The following is a 14,289-nucleotide window of genomic DNA, read 5'->3' as shown; positions in this document are numbered from 1 at the left end:
AACGATTTCACATGTGCATATTAAAGGGGAACTCAAGTCAAAATTAAACTTCAGAAACCCAGGCATTATATTTTAACTGAGTTCACAGCAGCTTGTTTGCTTCTAGGCATGCTCCAGCAGATAATGTGTATTAAAGTCTTGCATTCTACTAAATCAAAGGTGGATAAAGATGCAGCCATAAAATGAATTGCCATCTTTGGCTCAAAAGTATTTATTCACAAAGGGCCATCTTTATCAACTAAAAAGATTGCTTAAAGGATCAAATAAAAACAGAACAGAACTTTTAACAGGAACATTAGGAATACCAAGAGGAATGTAGATTGCATAACTTCATTAATAATGTAATAAAGATGGGTATCATCTGGTGTAATAAATTCAATTAATCTCCATTACATAATTTATATTTAAAAGTAGTCTCAAATGTAGTCTTAGTAAAAGAACCATTTCTTTCATGTAATTAGCAAGAGTCCATGAGCTAGTGACGTATGGGATATACATTCCTACCAGGAGGGGCAAAGTTTCCCAAACCTCAAAATGCCTATAAATACACCCCTCACCACACCCACAATTCAGTTTTTACAAACTTTGCCTCCTATGGAGGTGGTGAAGTAAGTTTGTGCTAGATTCTACGTTGATATGCGCTCCGCAGCAAGTTGGAGCCCGGTTTTCCTCTCAGCGTGCAGTGAATGTCAGAGGGATGTGAGGAGAGTATTGCCTATTTGAATGCAGTGATCTCCTTCTACGGGGTCTATTTCATAGGTTCTCTGTTATCGGTCGTAGAGATTCATCTCTTACCTCCCTTTTCAGATTGACGATATACTCTTATTTATATACCATTACCTCTACTGATTCTCGTTTCAGTACTGGTTTGGCTTTCTACAAACATGTAGATGAGTGTCCTGGGGTAAGTAAATCTTATTTTCTGTGACACTCTAAGCTATGGTTGGGCACTTTGTTTATAAAGTTCTAAATATATGTATTCAAACATTTATTTGCCTTGACTCAGAATGTTCAACATTCCTTATTTTCAGACAGTCAGTTTCATATTTGGGATAATGCATTTGAATTAATCATTTTTTCTTACCTTCAAAAATTTGACTCTTTTTTCCCTGTGGGCTGTTAGGCTCGCGGGGGCTGAAAATGCTTCATTTTATTGCGTCATTCTTGGCGCGGACTTTTTTGTCGCAAAAAATCTTTTCCGTTTCCGGCGTCATACGTGTCGCCGGAAGTTGCGTCATTTTTTGACGTTATTTTGCGCCAAAAATGTCGGCGTTCCGGAAGTGGCGTCATTTTTGGCGCCAAAAGCATTTAGGCGCCAAATAATGTGGGCGTCTTATTTGGCGCTAAAAAAATATGGGCGTCGCTTTTGTCTCCACATTATTTAAGTCTCATTTTTCATTGCTTCTGGTTGCTAGAAGCTTGTTCTTTGGCATTTTTTCCCATTCCTGAAACTGTCATTTAAGGAATTTGATCAATTTTGCTTTATATGTTGTTTTTTCTCTTACATATTGCAAGATGTCTCACGTTGCATCTGAGTCAGAAGATACTTCAGGAAAATCACTGTCTAGTGCTGGACCTACCAAAGCTAAGTGTATCTGCTGTAAACTTTTGGTAGCTATTCCTCCGGCTGTTGTTTGTATTAATTGTCATGACAAACTTGTTAATGCAGATAATATTTCCTTTAGTAAAGTACCATTGCCTGTTGCAGTTCCTTCAACATCTAAGGTGCAGAATGTTCCTGATAACATAAGAGATTTTGTTTCTGAATCCATCAAGAAGGCTATGTCTGTTATTTCTCCTTCTAGTAAACATAAAAAATCTTTTAAAACTTCTCTCCCTACAGATGAATTTTTAAATGAACATCATCATTCTGATTCTGATGATTCTTCTGGTTCAGAGGATTCTGTCTCAGAGATTGATGCTGATAAATCTTCATATTTATTTAAAATGGAATTTATTCGTTCTTTACTTAAAGAAGTACTAATTGCTTTAGAAATAGAGGATTCTGGTCCTCTTGATACTAATTCTAAACGTTTAGATAAGGTATTTAAATCTCCTGTGGTTATTCCAGAAGTTTTTCCTGTTCCTAATGCTATTTCTGAAGTAATTTCCAAAGAATGGGATAAATTGGGTAATTCATTTACTCCTTCTAAACGTTTTAAGCGATTATATCCTGTGCCGTCTGACAGATTAGAATTTTGGGACAAAATCCCTAGAGTTGATGGGGCTATTTCTACCCTTGCTAAACGTACTACTATTCCTACGTCAGATGGTACTTCATTTAAGGATCCTTTAGATAGGAAAATTGAATCCTTTCTAAGAAAAGCTTATCTGTGTTCAGGTAATCTTCTTAGACCTGCTATATCATTGGCTGATGTTGCTGCAGCTTCAACTTTTTGGTTGGAAACTTTAGCGCAACAAGTAACAGATCATGATTCTCATAATATTATTATTCTTCTTCAGCATGCTAATAATTTTATCTGTGATGCCATTTTTGTTATTATTAGAGTTGATGCCAGGTTTATGTCTCTAGCTATTTTAGCTAGAAGAGCTTTATGGCTTAAGACTTGGAATGCTGATATGGCTTCTAAATCAACTCTACTTTCCATTTCTTTCCAGGGTAACAAATTATTTGGTTCTCAGTTGGATTCTATTATCTCAACTGTTACTGGTGGGAAAGGAACTTTTTTACCACAGGATAAAAAATCTAAGGGTAAAAACAGGGCTAATAATCGTTTTCGTTCCTTTCGTTTCAACAAAGAACAAAAGCCTGATCCTTCATCCTCAGGAGCAGTTTCAGTTTGGAAACCATCTCCAGTCTGGAATAAATCCAAGCCTGCTAGAAAGGCAAAGCCTGCTTCTAAGTCCACATGAAGGTGCGGCCCTCATTCCAGCTCAGCTGTTAGGGGGCAGGTTACGTTTTTTCAAAGAAATTTGGTTCAATTCTGTTCACAATCTTTGGATTCAGAGTATTGTTTCAGAAGGGTACAGAATTGGTTTCAAGATGAGACCTCCTGCAAAGAGATTTTTTCTTTCCCGTGTCCCAGTAAATCCAGTGAAAGCTCAAGCATTTCTGAATTGTGTTTCAGATCTAGAGTTGGCTGGAGTAATTATGCCAGTTCCAGTTCCGGAACAGGGGATGGGGTTTTATTCAAATCTCTTCATTGTACCAAAGAAGGAGAATTCCTTCAGACCAGTTCTGGATCTAAAAATATTGAATCGTTATGTAAGGATACCTACGTTCAAAATGGTAACTGTAAGGACTATCTTGCCTTTTGTTCAGCAAGGGCATTATATGTCCACGATAGATTTACAGGATGCATATCTGCATATTCCGATTCATCCAGATCATTATCAGTTCCTGAGATTCTCTTTTCTGGACAAGCATTACCAGTTTGTGGCTCTGCCGTTTGGCCTAGCTACAGCTCCAAGAATTTTTACAAAGGTTCTCTGTGCCCTTCTGTCTGTAATCAGAGAACAGGGTATTGTGGTATTTCCTTATTTGGACGATATCTTGGTACTTGCTCAGTCTTTACATTTAGCAGAATCTCATACGAATCGACTTGTGTTGTTTCTTCAAGATCATGGTTGGAGGATCAATTTACCAAAAAGTTCATTGATTCCTCAGACAAGGGTGACCTTTCTGGGTTTCCAGATAGATTCAGTGTCCATGACTCTGTCTTTAACAGACAAGAGACGTCTAAAATTGATTTCAGCTTGTCGAAACCTTCAGTCACAATCATTCCCTTCGGTAGCCTTATGCATGGAAATTCTAGGTCTTATGACTGCTGCATCGGACGCGATCCCCTTTGCTCGTTTTCACATGCGACCTCTACAGCTCTGTATGCTGAATCAATGGTGCAAGGATTACACAAAGATATCTCAAATAATATCTTTAAAACCGATTGTACGACACTCTCTAACGTGGTGGACAGATCACCATCGTTTAATTCAGGGGGCTTCTTTTGTGCTTCCGACCTGGACTGTAATTTCAACAGATGCAAGTCTCACGGGTTGGGGAGCTGTGTGGGGATCTCTGACGGCACAAGGAGTTTGGGAATCTCAGGAGGTGAGATTACCGATCAATATTTTGGAACTCCGTGCAATTTTCAGAGCTCTTCAGTCTTGGCCTCTTCTGAAGAGAGAATCGTTCATTTGTTTTCAGACAGACAATGTCACAACTGTGGCATACATCAATCATCAAGGAGGGACTCACAGTCCTCTGGCTATGAAAGAAGTATCTCGAATTCTGGTTTGGGCGGAATCCAGCTCCTGTCTAATCTCTGCGGTTCATATCCCAGGTATAGACAATTGGGAAGCGGATTATCTCAGTCGCCAAACGTTGCATCCGGGCGAATGGTCTCTTCACCCAGAGGTATTTCTTCAGATTGTTCAAATGTGGGAACTTCCAGAAATAGATCTGATGGCGTCTCATCTAAACAAGAAACTTCCCAGGTATCTGTCCAGATCCCGGGATCCTCAGGCGGAGGCAGTGGATGCATTATCACTTCCTTGGAAGTATCATCCTGCCTATATCTTTCCGCCTCTAGTTCTTCTTCCAAGAGTAATCTCCAAGATTCTGAAGGAATGCTTGTTTGTTCTGCTGGTAGCTCCGGCATGGCCTCACAGGTTTTGGTATGCGGATCTGGTCCGGATGGCCTCTTGCCAACCGTGGACTCTTCCGTTAAGACCAGACCTTCTGTCGCAAGGTCCTTTTTTCCATCAGGATCTGAAATCCTTAAATTTAAAGGTATGGAGATTGAACGCTTGATTCTTGGTCAAAGAGGTTTCTCTGACTCTGTGATTAATACTATGTTACAGGCGCGTAAATCTGTATCTAGAGAGATATATTATAGAGTCTGGAAGACTTATATTTCTTGGTGTCTTTCTCATCATTTTTCTTGGCATTCTTTTAGAATACCGAGAATTTTACAGTTTCTTCAGGATGGTTTAGATAAGGGTTTGTCCGCAAGTTCCTTGAAAGGTCAAATCTCTGCTCTTTCTGTTCTTTTTCACAGAAAGATTGCTATTCTTCCTGATATTCATTGTTTTGTACAAGCTTTGGTTCGTATAAAACCTGTCATTAAGTCAATTTCTCCTCCTTGGAGTTTGAATTTGGTTCTGGGGGCTCTTCAAGCTCCTCCGTTTGAACCTATGCATTCATTGGACATTAAATTACTTTCTTGGAAAGTTTTGTTCCTTTTGGCAATCTCTTCTGCCAGAAGAGTTTCTGAATTATCTGCTCTTTCTTGTGAGTCTCCTTTTCTGATTTTTCATCAGGATAAGGCGGTGTTGCGAACTTCTTTTGATTTTTTACCTAAAGTTGTGAATTCCAACAACATTAGTAGAGAAATTGTGGTTCCTTCATTATGTCCTAATCCTAAGAATTCTAAGGAGAAATCGTTGCATTCTTTGGATGTTGTTAGAGCTTTGAAATATTATGTTGAAGCTACTAAGTCTTTCCGTAAGACTTCTAGTCTATTTGTTATCTTTTCCGGTTCTAGAAAAGGCCAGAAAGCTTCTGCCATTTCTTTGGCATCTTGGTTGAAATCTTTAATTCATCTTGCCTATGTTGAGTCGGGTAAAACTCCGCCTCAAAGGATTACAGCTCATTCTACTAGGTCAGTTTCTACTTCCTGGGCGTTTAGGAATGAAGCTTCGATTGATCAGATTTGCAAAGCAGCAACTTGGTCCTCTTTGCATACTTTTACTAAATTCTACCATTTTGATGTATTTTCTTCTTCTGAAGCAGTTTTTGGTAGAAAAGTACTTCAGGCAGCGGTTTCAGTTTGAATCTTCTGCTTATGTTTTTCATTAAACTTTATTTTGGGTGTGGATTATTTTCAGCAGGAATTGGCTGTCTTTATTTTATCCCTCCCTCTCTAGTGACTCTTGTGTGGAAAGATCCACATCTTGGTTAATCATTATCCCATACGTCACTAGCTCATGGACTCTTGCTAATTACATGAAAGAAAACATAATTTATGTAAGAACTTACCTGATAAATTCATTTCTTTCATATTAGCAAGAGTCCATGAGGCCCGCCCTTTTTTTGTGGTGGTTATGATTTTTGTATAAAGCACAATTATTCCAATTCCTTATTTTATATGCTTTTGCACTTTTTTATCACCCCACTTCTTGGCTATTCGTTAAACTGAATTGTGGGTATGGTGAGGGGTGTATTTATAGGCATTTTGAGGTTTGGGAAACTTTGCCCCTCCTGGTAGGAATGTATATCCCATACGTCACTAGCTCATGGACTCTTGCTAATATGAAAGAAATGAATTTATCAGGTAAGTTCTTACATAAATTATGTTTTTTTTATTTTTATTTTACATCTAACTTTTCCAAGTCGGCCAAACAGACAAAACTGAGAAAATGGTTGTAATTTACTGGATATAATAGTGTTAATCTCCCTTACTATAATAACCCAGAAGTCTTGAATTTTATGACATTTCCACCATATATGTAGCATGTGCCGCTTTTCAACTTTACATCTCCAACACCTATCAGGTGCGCTAGAATAAATGTATTTTAGTCTTTGGGGAGTTAGGTACCATCTATGTAATATTTTATTATTAGTTTCCATAGCATGAACCGAGTGCGCTGCATCATGGAAAATATTTACTTCCATATAGGTGGCGAGAGTCCATGAGCCTTACATATGGGATATACATTCCTACCACTAGGAGGAGGCAAAGTTTCACAAACCACAAGAACCCTATAAAACTCCTCACACATACCTTAGTTTTTACTTTGCCTCAATTGGAGCTGGTTGAAGCATGAAGCTGTGCATAATTTCTTCAGTGACAGGAGCTTTTCATTCTATATTGAAGCCCGGTTCCCCTCAGAATACAGTGCTTGTCAGTGGGATGTCTTTGGGGTATGGTTTGTGATACAATGTTTTCACCTCATGGGAAATCCTTCATAGGTCCTCTAAATTTGGTCACAGGGACTTGTCTTTTGCCTCTTTACATATCTACATTATACTCCTATTCCATTACCTCTGCTGATATGTTTCAGTACTGGTTTGGCTGTCTGCTACTTGCTTGATATTGGACAAGTTTCTATGGGTAAGTATGTTTACCATTCTTATACATAGACACTCATATAGCCATATTGTGGGCACTTTTAATTGTTAAAAGTTAATTTATATTTTTATATATTATCTATATATGGCCCTGGGACAGAATATAACTATTACCCTTGCTTTGTACACAGATATATTTTGGCAAGCTTTTTACCAAATCTACTTAAAAAGTATATTTTTTCTATAAGATACTTCGAGTCCACGGATTCATCTTTTACTTGTGGGATATTATCCTCCTGCTAACAGGAAGTGGCAAAGAGCACCACAGCAGAGCTGTCTATATAGCTCCTCCCTTGACTCCACCCCCCAGTCATTCTCTTTGCCTACTCTAAGTAATAGGAAGGGTAAAGTGAAAGAGGTGATAAAATGTTAGTTTTTATTTTCTTCAAGCAAGACTTTTTTATTTTAAATGTTACCGGTGAGTGCTATTTTGTCCCAGGCAGCAGATGGATGAAGACTTCTGCCTGGAGAATGATCTTAGCAGTTATTACTAAGATCCAGAGTAGTTCCCACAGAATGGCTGAGGAGTACTTAAGAAACTTCAGTGTGAGGAACGTTTTTCATGCTACAAGCATTGAGGTATGTTCAGTCATTTTTTTCTGGAGAGACTGTGTTATTTCAGAATTGGCTGACAGTATCCCCATGAGGGAAAGGGTAAGCAGTAATCCTAATGCATAGAGAGGGGTATTACTGGACCTGTATATTGGGCTATAAAAAAATGGTGGACACTGATGATTTGATGTTTGTGGGCAAACGTTTCTATGTTGGGAGTTAAAGATAACGTTTTTATGGCAAACGTTTTTACTTTATTTTAAGAATGGAGGGTACACATGGCTTCACTAAATGGGTATATGAACCCACATGGCTAGGTTTTAGACCGCTCTGGTGCAGTTATTTTAGGCTGTGAAACATCGAGTGAGCTGGGCGGGGCCTATTTGCGCAGTTGTTTTTCCCAGACAAGCCGCAAGCTCCAACTCCGGTGGACCTTTCAGGGCAGTTTGGGCCTAATCGAAGGGTTACTCCGATTTTACAGGGGGTGTTTTTATTGAATTTAACGTTTTTTAGCATAACGTTTTTTGGTCTTAAGGGTTAAGTATTCCTTTCCTTGTGGGGCAAACTTAGCTGACAAGTTGGGATGCATTTATTATAAAATTTTGATAATTTTATCGTTTTAAAGCAGTTTTGGAAAAATTGTATGCTTTTTTTCTCTTAAAGGCGCAGTACCGTTTTTTCAGATTATTTTCTTTTACAAAGATATGACGAGTCCACGGATTTCATCCTTACTTGTGGGATATTAACCTCCTGCCAACAGGAAGTGGCAAAGAGCACCACAGCAGAGCTGTATATATAGCCCCTCCCCTTCCCCTCCACCCCCAGTCATTCTCTTTGCCTGTGTTATACTAGGAAGACATGGTAAAGTGAGGTGTTAGTTTTAGTTTCTTCAATCAAGAAGTTTTTTATTTTAAATCGTACCGGTGCGTACTATTTTCCTCAGGGGGATATGGAAGAAGATTTCTGCCCTGAGGTTTGATGATCTTAGCATTTGTAACTAAGATCCACGCTGGTTCCCACAAGACTTCTGAAGGTAACCATGAGACATCTTCAGTGTGGAGACCGGTTTCATGCTACAAGCAGCATTAAGATATGTGCAGCCTTTTTTCTGAGGAGACTTGGTGTATTAGAACTTGCTGGCATTATTTCCCTGTATGGGAATGGGGTAAGCAGTAAAACCTATTTTAATAAGAGGGGTGTTACTGGAGTCCCTATTTTATATTTATCATTAGTTGATATTTGGGCATTATGTGACATGGGAGACAATATAAAAAACAATATTTTATTTTTGGCACTTAAAACTTATTGGTTTTATGCTTGAGGGTTATATTGTGTGTGTATTTTTACTTTAGTGCAAAACTGCATTTCTATGCGGTGTTTGGGCCTACTCTGACTTTTGACCTTAAGGGGCGGAGCCTATTTTGGTGCAATTTCTTCAGGCTTAGCAGCAGCAAACATTAACTCGGTGGCTCCTGGACTGTGTAGCTGGTCTGAAGGGTTGGAAACTTGATTCGGAGTACCCTGGGGCAGGTAGGCGCCACAGCAGAGCTGTGGCGAGGTGCAGAGTGTATTTTTATCTCTCTTTTGACTACATGTTGATATAAGTACTTCTAAAGCCTTATTTCTGCCCTTGCTTCTGGGTGCAGTAATTTGTGGATTAACCAACGATATTAAGTTAAATTTGGGAATAATTTAACGTTTTTTGTGCATTTTGGAAAAATTGTTAATTTTTCTTAAAGGCACAGTACACTTTTTTCTGATGTTTTTTTTTATGCTATAAATAAGTGTTTAAATGACTTTTGTGGTATTACTAGTCTGTTCAACATGTCTGACATTGAAGTTTCTCATTGTACTATGTGTTTAGAAGCTATTGTGCAACCCCCACTAACATTGTGTAACTGTCAGGGTGCCAGGAATCAGAGAAGTGCAAAAATAATCACACATTTATTAATAGCAAAAAATAATAAAAAGTCCACAAGTCAAATAACAAGCCAGGAGTCAAAACCAGAGCTGGTAGTCAGACGAGCCGAGTCAGGAGCCAAAGCGAATAGTCAGACAAGGCAGAATCAGGAACAAGGAAAACAGCAGATTCAGGAACAAGCCAGGGATCAGGAACCAGGAAGGACATCATGCAGCCAGGTAATACACAGGAGCTCTCAAAAACAGGTCTCAGACAACGTAAAGGCAAAGCATACTGAGCAGAGGCCCTTTAAATAATAAGTGATGACATCACAATTCTGAGACTGCATCCTGTCTCACATGGATGATGCACAACAGTCTGGTCATAAAAGGAAGTGCAGGCAATGAGCAGCATCCCCCACAATGCACCAAGTCAGGAAGTGAGTAAAATGGCTGCCAGCAGCACATGACAAACACAACAGGGAAAAAAACCCTGACAGTACCCTCCCCTCAACGACCCCTCCCCCGCGGGAGGAAAAAAAAGGCTTATTGGGGAAACGGGCATGGAAGGCACGGAGGAGGGCAGGAGCATGAACATCAGAGGAGGGAACCGAAGAACGCTCCTCCGGACCGTAGCCCCTCCAGTGAACCAAATACTGTACACGGCCCCTGGACATACAAGAGTCAATAATGCTGCTGACCTCATACTCCTCATGGTTGTCAACAAGGATAGGACGGGGACGAGGCAACACAGTGGTAAACCGATTACAAACCAATGGTTTCAAGAGGGAGACATGAAAAACATTGGAGATGCGCATAGCAGGAGGAAGGTCAAGAGCGTAGGCCACAGGATTAACCCGTCAGAGTATTTGAAAAGGACCAACATAACGGGGAGCCAATTTATTGGAAGGCAAATGAAGGTTCAAGTTGCGGGAGGACAGCCAAACTCTTTCACCAACCTGGTATCAAGGTGCGGAGAGACGCCTACGATCAGCCTGGAACTTTTGGCGCTGCATAGAACGATGAAGGCAATCCTTAATCTGCACCCACGTGGATCGGAGTTGCCGGAGATGCTCCTCCTCCTCCAAACGTGGGATTGTGCTTTTGGAGCCAGGGATAACCCAGAACAACCGGAAAATGTGGAGAGTTTATCACCTGGAACTGGAGGGTTTCAAAATGGATAGCCCCAACAGCCATGGACAACGGAGCAGTTTCGTGAGTAAGGAGTGCGGGCTGAAGGGGCCTGCCATCAATGGCCTCAATAGCAAGCGGAACGGACCAAGGCAAAACAGGAATGGAGTGCTTTGATACAAAAGCACTGTCAATGAAATAGCCCGCAGCACCGGTGTCAACAAGAGCCTGAGTGACTATGGAGGAGTCCACCCAGGAAAGGACAACCGTGACCAAAGGTTTCTCCTTAAGTGGTTCCGGGGACGAGGATAAACCACCCAAGGTCTGCCCCCGACAGGACCTTAGGTGTGAGCGTTTCCCGGCCGTGTGAATCCCAGCTGCATCAGCTTAGCAGTACCTGGTGACTTGGGACCAGGAGGAGAGGGAGGCATGGGTGGGAACGAACACGTAGGAGACAATGGAACAGGAGGCTTCCGCAAGCGCTCCTTGAAAGAGGGCCTCTCTCTGAGTCTGATGTCAATTTGGATAAAAAAAGACACCAATGCCTCGAGATCCTCTGGTAAATCTCTGGCAGCAACTTTGTCTTTAATCGCATCAGAGAGCCCATGAATGAAGGCGGCAACAATGGCTTCATTGTTCCATCCTACCTCTGCGGCAGGCGTACGGAACTCAATAGCATACTGAGCAACAGATCTTGTACCTTGCTGAATGTACATGAGTTGTTTAGCAGCAGAGGAGGAGCAAGCCGGAACATCAAATACCCTTCGAAAGGAGGCCACAAATTCAGGGTAATTTGAAATCACAGGTTTATTAGTCTCCCACAAGGGATTAGCCCAGGCAAGAGCTGTGTCAGAGAGTAACGAGATGAGAAATCCCACCTTAGCTCTGTCAGAGGGAAACGCCTGAGGTAACATCTCAAAGTAAATGCCCACCTGGTTCAAAAATCTTCTTCACTGAATAGGATCGCCTCCATATCGCTGAGGTAGAGGTGCAGAACTGGACATGCTCCTGGTAGGCATAGGTGCAGCAGCGGAAACAGGAGCAGCCATAACTTGCGGGACACTTTGGTCCAAATGTGCAGTGCGAGTCAGCAGGGTTTGCAGGGGTAGTGCAAATTGATCCAAGCAAGCGGTGATCCTGTTCATCCATCCTGGAAATGATGGCAGGTAAAGGTGGATTATTAGTACCATCAGGATTCATGGCCTTTGCGTAATGTCAGGGTGCCAGGAATCAGACTGAGACGAGAAGTGGAAAAATAATCACACCTTTATTAATAGCAAAAAAATAATAAAAAGTCCACAAGTCAAATAACAAGCCAGGAATCAAAACCAGAGCTGGTAGTCAGACGAGCCGAGTCAGGAGCCAAAGCGAATAGTCAGACGAGCCGGATTCAGGAACCAGGAAGGACGTCAGGCAGCCAGGTAATACACAGGAGCTCTCGCAAACAGGTCTCAGACAACGCAAAGGCAAAGCATACTGAACAGAGGCCCTTTAAATAATGATGACATCACAATTCTGAGACTGCATCCTGTCTCACATGGATGATGCACAACAGTCTGGCCATAAAAGGAAGTACAGGCAATGAGCAGCATCCCCCACAATGCACCAAGTCAGGAAGAGAGGTGAGTAAAATGGCTGCCAGCAGCACATGGCAAACACAACAGGGAAAAAACCCTGACAGTAACTTGTACTGAAAGGGCTTTACAATGTAAAAAGCATATTTTAAATAAAGTACGTGTGCCTAGGGATGATTCTCAGTCTGAAGAGAATCAGGATATGCCATCCAATTCTCCCCAAGTGTCACAACCTTTTATGCCCACACAAGCGACGCCTAGTATGTCTAGTGCGTCTAATTCTTTTATTCTGCAGGAGATGGCTGCAGTTATGTCAACTACCCTTACAGAGGTATTGTCTAAATTACCAGTGTTGCAGGGTAAACGCAGTAGGTCAAGTATTAATGTAAATACTGAATCCTCTGATGCTTTATTAGCTATTTCCAATGTTCCCTCACAGTGCTCTGAGTTGGGGATCAGGGAATTACTGTCTGAGGGTGAAATTTCTGATTCAGGGAATGTTTTGCCTCAGACAGATTCGGATGCTATGTCATTTAAATTTAAGCTTGAACACCTCCGCCTGTTAGGGAGGTTTTAGCGACTCTGGATGATTGTGATCCTATTGTGATTCCTCCAAATTGTGTAAAATGGATAAATATTTGGAAGTTCCTACTTACACTGATGTTTTTCCGGTTCCTAAGAGAATTTCGGAAATTAGTAAGGATTGGGATAGACCAGGTATACCGTTTTCTCCCTCTCCTAATTTTAAGAAAATGTTTCCTATATCAGATACCATTCGGGACTCATGGCAAACGGTCCCTAAGGTAGAGGGAGCTATATCTTCCCTAGCTAAGCATACTACTATACCCATTGAGGATAGTTGTGCTTTCAAGGATCCTATGGATAAGAAATTAGAGGGTCTACTAAAGAAATGATTAGTTAATCAGGGATTTCTTTTACAACCTAAGGCTTGCATTGTTCCAGTAACTACTGCAGCAGCTTTTTGGCTTGAGGCTCTAGAAGAGTCTCTTAAGGTTGAGACTCCATTAGATGACATGCTAGATAGAATTAAGGCTCTTAAGCTAGCTAATTCTTTTATTACTGATGCCGCTTTTCAAATTGCTAAATTAGCAGCAAAAAATGCAGGATTTGCTATTTTAGCACGTAGAGCATTGTGGCTCAAATCTTGGTCTGCTGATGTGTCATCAAAACATAAGCTTTTAGCTATTCCCTTTAAAGGTAAGACCTTTTTTGGTCCAGAATTGAAGGAGATCATTTCTGATATTACAGGAGGTAAGGGCCATGCCCTACCTCAGGATAGGTCGGTTAAAATGAGGGGTAAACAGAATAATTTTCGTTTCTTTCAGAACTTTAAAGGAGGACCCCCCGCTTCTTCTTCCACAAAGCAGCATGAAGGTGTGGCCCCCGATCCGGGACCGGATCTAGTAGGGGGCAGACTTTCTTTCTTTGCTCAGGCTTGGGCAAGAGATGCTCAGGATTCCTGGGCACTAGAAATAGTGACCCACGGTTATCAATTGGAATTCAAGGATTTTCTCCCAAGAGGGAGATTTCATCTTTCAAAATTATCTGCAAACCAGATAAAGAGAGAGACGTTCTTACGCTGTGTAAAAGACCTTTTTACTATGGGAGTAATCTGTCCTGTTCCAAAATTGGAACAGGGACAGGGGTTTTACTCAAACCTATTTGTGGTCCCCAATAAAGAGGGAACGTTCAGACCCATTTTGGACCTCAAGTGTCTAAACAAATTTCTAAGAGTTCCATCATTCAAGATGGAGACAATTCGAACGATTTTGCCAATGATCCAGGAGGGTCAATATATGACTACCGTGGATTTGAAGGATGCTTACCTTCATATTCCAATACACAAAGATCATCATTGGTTTCTAAGGTTTGCCTTCTTGGACAAATATTATCAGTTTGTGGCTCCTCCTTCCTGGTTGGCCACAGCACCCAGAATCTTCACAAAGGTTCTAGGGTCTCTTTTGGCGGTTCTCAGACCGCAAGGGATAGCGGTGGCGCCTTATCTGGACGATATTCTGATTC

General features: G+C 41.0%; 1 protein-coding gene across 1 annotated transcript in view; it reads left to right on the top strand.

The window, feature by feature from the left end:
- Positions 1-14,289, top strand: part of PRDM2 (PR/SET domain 2) — a 402,316-nt gene that overhangs the window by 325,431 nt on the left and 62,596 nt on the right. The gene's annotated exons all lie outside the window — the stretch shown is intronic.

The sequence above is a fragment of the Bombina bombina genome, chromosome 8 (genome assembly GCF_027579735.1).
Source record: "Bombina bombina isolate aBomBom1 chromosome 8, aBomBom1.pri, whole genome shotgun sequence".
NCBI classification, from domain to species: Eukaryota; Metazoa; Chordata; class Amphibia; order Anura; family Bombinatoridae; genus Bombina; species Bombina bombina.
The sequence above is the reverse complement of the archived record's forward strand: the minus strand, read 5'-3'. Positions and strand labels throughout refer to the sequence as shown.